This window comes from Schistocerca cancellata, chromosome 3 (assembly GCF_023864275.1).
Source record: "Schistocerca cancellata isolate TAMUIC-IGC-003103 chromosome 3, iqSchCanc2.1, whole genome shotgun sequence".
Taxonomy (NCBI): domain Eukaryota; kingdom Metazoa; phylum Arthropoda; class Insecta; order Orthoptera; family Acrididae; genus Schistocerca; species Schistocerca cancellata.
In genome coordinates, this window is record NC_064628.1 from 299676676 (window position 1) to 299689068 (window position 12393).

Sequence of the window (12393 nt, forward strand, 5' to 3'; positions counted from 1 at the left end):
GAATACAGTATCACGGATTCTTGCGGAAAGTATAAGGTCTAGACGTAATATACTATAGTACTGTATTCAAAATTAGCGCAGTAAATACACATTTCGATCGACGCTTTTCTTGCCGTATCTTGGGCTAACCATTTACAGAAATTTACAGCGATGTCAATGTGATATAAATGCAAATAGTTTGATATTTGCTCGGATACGACATTTCTGCATATTTATTACTTGCACTGTAGTCGCATGACTATGTATTTCTTATAGTTATCTGCAAATCTGCTGTTTCTAGTAGCTTTGTTATATCTGTCTTACTTCATTGACTTTTATGGTTTTTTTTATTCGAATGATATGTCAACATTAGTCCCCATTTATGGCAGTGCACTCGCATTTGAGAAAAGAGATGTTAAAAATCCCACCCAGCGAACTACACCTATCTTTTTTCTAGTATACTTCAATCGGATGACGTGAATACCGGATTATTCCTTTGAAAACGACATTTCCTAGCTTCTGCCCTACCGTTGTTGGGTCGGGGCTTGTCCTCTCTAATGACATCACTGCCGGGATGTTCAGTCTTAGTTTTACTTCCTTCGCTCCACATTTATAGATTACTGTTACCTCAGATTTCTTCCTCAGCTGTTTCTTATGGCGTGTATGACTTTCCGTCGAACCGCCTATCTAGATACGTTTGTAGACTGATGCGTCGAATAAGATGAAGGTGTGCGACATTTATTATTTTCATTTTGCAGACCGTCGACATAGGAATTACATTTTACACTTCTGTCTCTTCCATTTACAATGTTGCAGATGCAGTTCACAGCTAACTTCTAGCTATCCGGTTCCTCTGTGTGTGTGTGTTTTCTGATTTGTGACACTCTACATCTACATATATACTCCGCTACCCACCAAGCGGTGTGTGGCGAAGGTCACAATTCGCGCCAAAGTCATATTTTCTCCCCTCTGTTCCACTCGCGGAACACATCACCAGATCTTCATTTTCTGTTATCCTGAACACTATTTTCTCAAGATTTTCACATGCATTAATACATTACTAGTCGGGTTTTAATTTTCCATTTCAAATACATGGTTTGCAAAAGCTCAGACATAAAGAATGAGATCAGCCTTGGTCTGTTGTGGGGAACCTGTTGGCATTCAACTGGAGTGATTTCAAGCAATCACGGAAAAGCAGAGAGCGGGATGGAACTTGGCGATTAACTGATATTGTGTAGTGAACCGGAACTGAAAACTCTGAGGCTCGTCCATCAAGCATATTTCTCTTACAGGTTTAGATATTCGAACAAGACTGCTACAGTGCGGTCGAATTATCATCTCTCACAGCCCCAGGAAGCTGAGTTTAAGGATAATGAGGGAGCAGAAACACCGGGTATACTTTATACTATCTGTACGACTATGAAATCGGTTTAGAGAATCACACAGTGGAATTCTGATCATAATGACTTTTACTTCACTTCATACTACGAGCGAACTACTGAATTAGTTAACACAAAAAATACTCTAATTCTCGACTGTAATTTAACTTAAACTCACCTACTATCTACCCAATCGAAACTCCTCACCTTGCGACAGAAAACCCACAATAGTCTTGTACTACTTAAACTACTAGCAGGCCTATATACAAATGTCACTCCTACATCATACTCTACAGCTACAAGACCTTAATTGGATCTAGCCTCTCCTTTGCCAATTCGGTATGGAGTTTCGTGCCGCCAAAATGCTCTCACTGCCTCCAAATCCACGTCAAGCAGTCTGCCTCGTTTCAGCACCTGCCTGAACTTTCTCCTTGTGTTACATCGTATCTCTTTCTCCACAGTGAAAACCACCGGATCTTCTACAATTACCGTAAAGTTGATGCCAATCACACATCATATCCCAACGAAACTTTGACCACCTATTTCTACCTGACGATGAAATTCTTCAAAGAGGTACACATCCTTCCACCTTTAAGAGAATACTCCTCCTCTATGCGTCAGGTCTCCTCCCGTTACAACCCCCCCCCCCCCCTCCCACACTCTAAGAACTTGGATCAAGGTCTTCATCACTTCGTTTCCAAAACACTCAACCAGAGAAGAGAAACCGCGTCCTTCCTTCTCACTTAATTTTCAAAATCAACATTCCCCCTTCTCATCCATCTCTACTCCCCATCCCTGCTCATCGATGGTCACACAACCATGCATGATCGCTATCACCAACAATGTAAAAACGTCGTTGGAAAACGTCAGTTTTTATGTACGTACTCATCATGACAATAGGCCTAGTTACTTTACAAAAATCTCATAGAAAGTCAAGTGCACATTAATTTATGATCAACGTGTAATGTTAACACTTTTAATTGTTTTAAACACTTTATTGTTTAAACATCTTTGGCTAAAGAGTGGGTGTAAATGCTATTGATGTCAGCCAATCTTTCGCCCGTGGATGAAAGAGAAGAAATAACAATGAAGAAAAATAAAACTGGAAATACTAATGCGTCACATTTCGAAAGCCAAGAGTATCTAATACAAAGCTGTCCAGTTCTGAATGACTATTAATAGAATAAATTAAATTGTCAAACCTCTCGAGTTGAAGGTACTTCCTTCAGACTTTCAGGAGATAACAGATAAATATTCCTTTTGTCCTGTTAGCTAAGTTAATATACGTTTCTCTGTGGCTGAGTAACTGGTTTATTTAGCTGTCTTATACATAAGTAAACATCATACTGGAATTTTTATGTTAATGTGAATTATCACAGATTCCCTCTCATTCAAGATACTTCAGATGAACATCAAGTGGTTCTTCGGGAAAGACGTCCTCAGTTTCTCACCACACACTTCTCCAAACAGAGAGTGGGTGTAAAGGGATGAAAACTTAAATTAAAGCTTAAGTTGAATTCTTGTGAGCATTCGCTTTAAACCAATTAGCATCGAGCACATGATTGTAAACCCTTACGAGCTACCCGTCATCACAAGAAAGAAACGCAGTGGCCCGTCAAACTGTTATTATCTTTTACGATACTGTACTGGGTGCAAAGCTCAAAAGCTGTCATCGGGAGCGTTTATCGGAGTGACAAGTTCGTTAAGGGGCATGCGGTAAACCGGACGCTCTGCTGCCTTCATTGCTCAGCGGTTATGAGTCAGAAGGAATGAGCAACAGCCGGCGGTGAGCCACGGCAGATAACCAAACTGAACGCCTTCATTAGTTGTGCTTTAGCAGTCGTTTGTCCGCAGCGAAAGTCTGCATCATCCCAGCTGTCCTACTAGGTACTACACAACCCACTGTTTACTGTAGCAATTATAACATTGAAAACAGATCTGTTTCTCTTATTCCCCTTGCAGAAACGACAGCACAGTTCTGATGCAGAAGAGTGTAGTCAGTTTCTTACCTGAAACAGTTGATTGTAGTTACTTGTAATTGTGCCACATATGACACACTAATTAATACCGTGACTGCCAGTCACTAACGTTAATAGTATAGTTGTTGTGATACGCCCAGTTCTAGCTGATTTGACAAACCAGCAAGAAAGACTTTCTATAATTATCTCCAGTGATTTTAACGACTGTAAAAGGTGGCTCTATAGAAAGGTGGGAGGAGACTGCTCAGCTGGGAGGACTAAGTGAACCAACCAGAACAGATTCTAGTGTCCAATTCAGACGTTAAAACAGTGCCGCAGTTAGTACCAACTTGATGGATAGCTCTATGAAGAACAAATGTGAATGAGCTGCTTATCGATGCGAACTGCAAATGGCTTTGTGAATTGTGTTCTGTCGTACAGAGATTACGCGTGTTACAGGTGAGACAAACGCTGACTCACTGCTAAATGACGATATCACACGGATACTTGAGAGTTCTGTTGGCACATAATCGGCCTGCGAACTGGTCGTGACGGTCCCAGACTCAGGTCTCGGTTGAGACTATTCTCTGAGCAAAGTTCTGCCCAGGTTTAACGCTGTTCATCTTCTTCATCAAATTCGTTAGATGCACGAAGGTCACGTCCACCTCCCTCAGCCCCCGGTACTAGATATCTGGCTAGAAATACAAAGGCATGGATCTTAGAAATCCAACTGATTCTTCTACTCTGTTACTTATCGAAAATCTTTTGCACACCTTTCGGAAGTAAAAATAGGTTAATGAATTTGGAAACAGAATAAAATATATCAAATGAGACGCAAAGGGTTATTAAAAGGTATCATCTGTTTCTTTAAAACAGCTTACATGGCGACGTAAACCTACGGCGTCAGTTATATCGTCATGTAAACTGCTTTACGTGTCTTATGACACCTCATAATGGTCTGAAGACCGCAACTAGTCGGAAGAAAGAAGTATCTACAATCAGCTCTTGGGGGCGAACTGCCACGTTTTATTAAACAGTTGCGTACTGTTTGCGTACTGTGATATACCACCTACACAGAATATATTCATTTTCATTTAAGTTCTATTAGGACCTTAGCAAGATCATTTTCTATTTACTTTCTTTTGGAAAAATGAGAAAAGAAAAAAAAAGTTGTCTTGCTCGGTAAATTCTGCTAGCATATCGTCTCTGTCGTATCTGGGTATCTCCCACTATAGAAAATTTTGTTTCACTCCTAATTTCGAATGAAAATGGTCCTTTATTGTATTGTCGTGGGGGTTTGCTGCCATTTATCAATTGCGTATTCTGAAATAATTATATTTACTTCCTGGCACATTTGCAGAACTTATACCACGGACGAAGTATGCTCTTGTCCCAACTACTTTGTAAACGTGAAAAATCACGATTTCATGAAAACGGACACGTCTCTCTGATTGTGTTATTATGAGAAATAATGAAAGAAGAAAGATTAGGATATAAATGCCGTCGATCTCGGGATCGTCATAAGCGAAGTACTTTGTCAGTTGCAACTAACATTCCGAAGCGTGGGCTTAAGTGAAACCCCATAAAATTTCAATGAGGATTACCAAATCGGAATTTTGGCTTTGTCTCCTTATTAGGAGCAGAACGTCTCAACCATTTCGTTAACTCGTTTCTGCAGAATCATTATCATTAGCTTAAATCCACCTTAAGACGTCTAGAACAATCAATGTGGAACGAGGTGGGATACTGAAGTACTGAGAAGTGATGATCTACGACTGAAATTCTCTAAGTGCGTGGATACTGCGGAAATGAATATTACAAACTGGCAGTTTAGCTGAAGAGGAATCGGTATGACTTAAAACGACAACCACGGAAATTGGACAGACAAATATAGGTATAAGGAAGGTAACCGAAAAGAATCATCAATAACAGAAGAAATACTTCAGCTAATTTCGTTAATCATAATCGATGTTTTTGGATAACTTGCAACAGTATCATTCGTGACTTAAATCATGAAAAACTGCAACAGTTACTTATTTTTCATCCGTAGCACAACGTATCTGAGGAATTTATTCTCACTTTCAAGTGCATTTATTTGCATAAATATTTTTTGTGATGTTTGCATGTGTGATTTTCTGCCTCTCTTACGCTGTAGTTGTCTTTTTGAGGTTACACTGCAATCGGAAAATCGGACAAATGAACCTTGGAATGTTTTTTAATTGTAAATAATAGAGATAGAATTTTTGTTTTTCCGGTACAAGTAGTGTGTCTTCTTCATTACACAGAATATATCCCCCCCCCCTCTCTCTCTCTCTCTCTCTCTCTCTCTCTCACACACACACACACACACACACACACAAACACACACACCCAAATCAAACTTTCACTATTTGTTTTTGTAGTCAAAACATGCTATAGTGATATTATGACACTATGGTTTCACAAAGCCTTTATATACAATCAGAGGTGTTACATTTTTAAGGATTACATTATATACACAAAGCTGTCAGTCATCAAATTTATTCTAGCGTTATTGATTGTTGAACTATCGATTGTATTTCTGTTTCGTTATGAATGCTGAGTAGAGTCTATGGCCGTAATATATACATTTATGGCAATTACTTCCGTTATCATATGAGGAAGAAAAAATTGAAAAATTTACTGTTTCGCTATCTAGTTTATCATTGTAAATGTTCTCTCTCTGATTTTTGTGATACACAAAATTTTCCAGTTCCACCATTACATCCATTGTATGTGATATTTGGAAGTGGTGGAGTGTTTTAAGATCTCTTATACGTTTTTGAATGTGTGTCCAGTGTTTTTGTGTGTTGCTATTGCTGATTTTGTAAATACAGTTGATTGACTCAAGAAGCAAGTGCAGAAGTGTTCAGGAAAAGACAGGAATGTTGTTGTTGTGGTCTTCAGTCCAAAGACTGGTTTGATGCAGCTCTCCGTGCTATTCTATCCTGTGCAAGCCTCTTCATCTCCGAATGACTACTGCAACCTACATCCTTCTGAATCTGCTTACTGTATTCATCTCTTGGTCTCTCTCTACGATTTTTACTCTCCACGCTGCCCTCCAATAATAAATTGGTGATCACTTGATGCCTCAGAACATGTCATACCTACTCATCCCTTCTCCTAGTAAAGTTGTGCCACAGCTTCCTCTTCTCCCCAATGCTATTCTGTACCTCCTCATTAGTTGCGTGATCTACCCATGTAATCTTCAGCGTTCTTCTGTAGCAACACATTTCAAAAGTTTCTATTCTCTTCTTGTCTGATCTGTTTATTGTCCATTTTTCATATGCATACAGGGCTACGCTCCATACAAATATTTTCAGAAAAGACTTCCTGACATTTAAATCCATACCCGATGCAAACAAATTTCTCTTCTTCACAAACGCTTTCCTTGCCATCGCTAGTCCACGTTTTATATACTCTTTACTTCGACCATCCTCAGTTATTTTGCTGCCCAAATAGCAAAACTCATATCCTATTTTAAGAATCTCATTTCCTAATCTAATTCCTTCAGCATCACCTGATTTAATTCGGCTATATTCCATTATCCTCGTTTTGCTTTTGTTGATGTTCATCTTATACCCTCCTTTCAAGACATTGTCCATTTCGGTCAACTGTTCTTCCAAGTCCTTTGCTGTCTATGATAGAATTACAATATCGTCGGCAAACCTCAAGGTTTTTATTTCTTCTCCCTGGATTTTAATTCCCAGTCCAATCTTTTTTGGTTTCCTTTACTGCTTGTTCAATGTACAGATTGAATAACATCGGAGATATACTACAATCCTGTCTCACTCATGTCTCAACCATTGCTTCCCTTGCACGCCCCTCGACTCTTATAACTGCCTTCTTGTGTCTATAAAAATTGTAAATAGCCTTTCTCTCCCTGTATTTTACCCCTGCCAGCTCAGATTTTCAAAGAGGGTATTCCTGTCAGCATTGTCAAAAGCTTTCTCTAAGTCTACAAATGCCCATACAATTAACCTAGCTTCTGAGATAAGTCGTAGGATCAGTACTGCCTCGCGTGTTCCTACATTTCTACGGAATCCAAACTGACCTTCCCAAGGTAGCAGCCTTCTACCAGTTATTCAAGTCGCCTGTAAAGAATTCGTGTTAGTATTTGGAACCGTGACTTATTAAACTGATAGTTCGGTAATTTTCGTACCTTTCAACACCTGTTTTCTTTGGAATTGGAATTATTATATTCTTCTTGAAGTCTGAGAGTATTACGTCTGTGTCATACATCTTACCCACCATATGGAAGAGTTTTGTCATGGCTGGTTCTCCAAGACAATTAGTAGTTCTAACGGAATGTTGTCTACTCCCGGGGTCTTGTTTCTACTTAGGTCTTTCGGTGCTCTATCAAATTTTTCACGCAGTATCATATCTCCCATCTTATCTTCATTTACTTCCTCTTCCATTTCCATAATATCGCCCTCAAGCACATTGCTCTTGTATATACTATTTATATAATCTGCTTTCCCTTCTTTGCTTAGGGCTGGTTTGCCATCTGAGCGTCCGCCCCCGGTAGCTGAGTGTCCATCCCGACAGACTGTCCGATCCTAAGGGCCCGGGTTCGATTCCCGGCTGGGTCGAAGATTTTCTCCGCTCAGGGTCCGGGTGTTGTGTTGTCCTAATCATCATCATTTCATCCCCATCGAAACGCAAGTCGCGGAAGTGGCGTCACATCGAAAGACTTGCACCCGGCAAACGGTCTACCAGACGAGAGGCCCTAGTCACACGACATTTACATTTACCATCTGAGCGCTTGATATTCATACAGGAGGTTCTCTTTTCTCCAAAGGTCACTTCAATTTTTCTGTAGGCTGTATCTACCCGTAGTGATATATGCGTCCATGTCATTACATTTGTACTCTAACCATTTCCGTTTTGCACTTTCTGTCGATCTCATGTATTCCCTTTCGCCTGCTTCATTTACTACATTTTTATATTTTCTCCTTCCATCAATTAAATTCAATATCTTTTGTGTTACCCAAGTGTTCCTACTAGCCCTCGTCCTTTTACCTACTTGATCCTCTGCTGCCTTCATTATTTCGTCTCTCAAAGCTGCCCATTCTTCTTCTACTGTATTCCTTTCCCCTGTTCTTGTGAATCGTTCCCTAATGCTCCCCTGAAACACTCTACAACCTCTAGTTCTTTCAGTTTATCCAGGTCCGATCTCCTTAAATTCCTACCTTTCTGCAATTCCTTCAGTTTTAATCTACAGTTCATAACCAATAAACTGTGATCAGAGTTCGCAACTGCCCCTTACGAGACAACACTACAGCAATATAAGTCACTAATGAATGAAATAAATAATAATATAATGAAACAAAAGTGGAGTAGCTACAAGAAAATGCGAGGCAATCGAAAACGCAACCTTTGTTGAAATTAAAGTAAGGATGTCAACGTTAAGAGTGCAAGAAGAATTGAACTGTTAAAAGCAGAGGAGAGAGCGGATTGGTAGAAAGTATACGACAACTGTCCCTACAAGGGACTGTCGGCTAAGGTGATAGAAGAAGAAATGAAAGACGATTCAGAAGACAGAGGTGATGCTGTATTACAGCTAGAGTTGGACAGAGCTTTGATAAACTTACAATCAAATAAAGCAGAAGGTATGGTTGACATTCCCTCCGAATTTCTAAAATCTTTGGGGGAAGTGGCATGCAACGACTGTTGAGGCTAGTGGTTAGACCCTTTATTACTAAAGAGAGACCATGAGACTTTCGGAAAGATGTCATCCGCAGAATTATGAAGACAGCAAGGGTAGATAAGTGCGATATCTATAAAACCATCAGTTTAACAGCTCATGTATCCAAGATGCTGACAAGAGTAAAGGCAATCGAACATCTATTTGGCGACGATCAGTTTGTTTCTAGTAAAGGTAAAGGCAGTTTCGACATTGGAATTGGCAATGGAAGCAAAACTTGAGCAAAATCAAGCTACATTTATAGCATTTGTCGACCTAGAAAAACAATTCGACAATGTAATATAGTGCAAGATGTTCCAAGTTTCACAGAAAAATAGGTGTAAGTTATAGAGAAAGACGGGTAATACAGAGTGAGTCAGAAGGGGTGATAATATTAGTGTTTCTGAATAAAAAATGTCATATAAACATATGTCCAGTGCTTAACAGTTCTGGGGGAAACGAATGAAAACATTGGAGAACAGGAGAAATGCATGTGATAGTAAATAAAACACAGTGTTCTAATGTTTTGTTTAACTGTGTACATTTGCTCACAAAAGATGTTCAAAAAGTCCACCGTCAATTAAAATGCATTTTGCAGCTCTTGTAGACACCTGCTATATTGCTGATCCATTCGTACGGGCCTTTACTCGAGCTCGCGCTTGTAAAATACGAGCTAGAAGTTCGTCCTTTGTGTCCACTCTGCACTTGTAGAATTTGCTCTTTAGCCAACCCCACAAACATTAATCTAAGACAGTAAGATCGGGTGACCTCGGTGACTGGTCCAACGCCCAGGATATGTTTCAGTGAGGTACTGTGTCACTGGCCGTAAGGAATGTGCAGAAACTGCGTCGTGCTGAAAGTACATAAAACGGCGTGTTGGTAAAGGAATATCCTGCAAGTATTCTGGTAACACATTTTGAAGGAAATCAAGATCCGCACTCTATTAAGACGGTTATCTAAAAAAAGTAGATCAATTATTTGGTCATGAATAATACAGCACCATACGTGGTCAGAGAAGGCAACATTTCGTAACCTAATTTCGCTTTGATTGTATTCCCACCTGAGTGCTGGTGAAGGACATGCAACTGACAACTGTATTGTCGGATTCCGTTAAGAAAAGGGCATATGTCCGTTTGAAGTTTTTCGTTCAGAATCACCAATAGTCACTCCTCAACGCATGTACCTTTCCTCCTGATTCACCCTGTGTATAATAGCAAGAAGAAATACGAAAAAACAGAAGCACGAAGAAGTGCTCACATTAAATATGTTTTCGGAAAGAGATGCAGTTATTCGGTCCTACTGCTCAATTTATATATCGAAGAAGCAATGACGGGAATGAAATGGGAGTAAAATTCAGGGTGGAAGGATATCAGTGATAAGATTCACAGCTGAAACTGCTATCGTCAGCAAAAGTGAGGATCTATTAAAGAGAATGAACAGTATTATGAGCGCACACTGTGGATTGAGAGTAAATCGATGAAAAATGGGAAGTTGTAGAAATGAGATTAGTGATAAATTAAAGGTATGAAGTGATTCTCCGCAACATCAGCGAAGAGAGGAACATATGGAAAACACTGACTAAGAGACAGGACGGTATTGATTAAGACACCAAAAAATAAATTCCGTGGTACTTTACTGAGCAGTGGAAGGTAAAAAATTTAACGGAAGGCAGAGATTATAAATACTTCCAGCAAATAACTGAGGAAGTTGAGTGCAAGTGTTGCTCTCAGATGAACAGGTTGGAACAGGATACACACAGGAATTTGCGGCGGTCCGCATCTGACCTGTCAGATTTTTTTTTTTTTTTTAATCTGTGCTTTCGTTGATTCAGTTGTTTAACGGCATATCAACTCCCAGAGAAGAATTATTAGACTGAATTTCGTTTGCCCTAACGTAAATCCATGTACGTTTCGTCTCTGATAAGTTCCGATGAATAATTCAAGGAGGGAAAGCCTAATGATTTTGTTCAGAGTGCTGAAATCGTGCTGCAGATTTATAATTATAAAAGTACTAGCTGCATCGCTCGGCATTCCCCGGAATGTTTATTATTTGTTACACAAAGTGATTGGCGCTGTACCCTGTTGATACCCATAGCGAATGCAAGCTGCGTAGAAAACTGCAATCGCTTTAAATCGAAGGGGAAAATTTGAAGGTAATCGGTCAAGTAAATTTCGTGATGTTTGGTAACAATGTTTATCCTTTAAAATTATATGTAGCTTTGTATGTTGAAATTATATATAGCCTACGTCCGTAAAAATGGGGATTGTGTAGAAATTTGAAGTAAATCGGCCAAGAACTTTCAGAGATTTTTGGTAACAAGCTATCGCCTATATGTATTACATACATATAAGTTTCAAGTCAGAATACGAAATCTTATGCAGACAGTGATCTTCCTCTTGTCTCGAAGAAAGTGTGCAAAATTTCACCAATAATGGAATAAAACTGTAGATTTGTATGAATTCCAAAGAAGAATACAAACAAACGGACACTCTTCTTCATATATATATATATATATATATATATATATATATATATATATATATATATATATGGATATTCGAAAGAGCCTTATTCACGAAAATATATATTTTGGAAACAGATTGCCTTCCGTTTCGAAAAGATTGCGAGAATTGGTGAGAAGATTCTGGTTCATGTAGCTCCCAATATTTTTGCGGACCTGAGAGGCGTAGGTTAATAAGTCATTTGCTGACTTCATTGTTTCTTAACTGTCTCGGTGATCTCAGTTCTGGAGGAAAAATTGTGTATGGCGAAAGATTTGAAAGCCTGTTTGACAACAGGTGAGGCGAGTGCAATGCCCTCGACAGCACACTCCCCCTCCCCCCTCCCCCCCTCCCCCCTTCCCCCACCCACGGGCGCACGTGACAAGGAGGTGGGCTGGATTGCTCGCCTCGTGGCAATTCCACCGGGACCTTAAATTGCCTGCCACACTTCGCTAAAACATACTTTCCTTCCCCTAGCACCCATGTGCCGCTGCCCCTGGAAGCTATTAAAACCGCAAGCTCAGAGCACTGTTTTTTCAGACTATGTTTACTGTACCTCTAGGCCCTTGCAAATCTAGGTAAAATAATGATACTTCACACTGTCTCATCTACGCAGAAAGACACTGCGTGTTACAAACTGTTTATTTATTGTTCATTACCTAAGTTAACTAGAAGCTAGTGCGAAGTGAGGTCAGTTGCCTGTGCTGGAGACGTTGTCATGCTGATGGTATGTAAGATTCTGGCGGGCCTTCCCAGGGTTTCTTGCGTGGGTGTTCAGTGATGTCATCCTTTACGGTTTTGCTTTGGATATTATTCTGTCACTAAACAATTTTGTGAAAACGCTTTTTCACTTCCGGATACTTAATTATTCG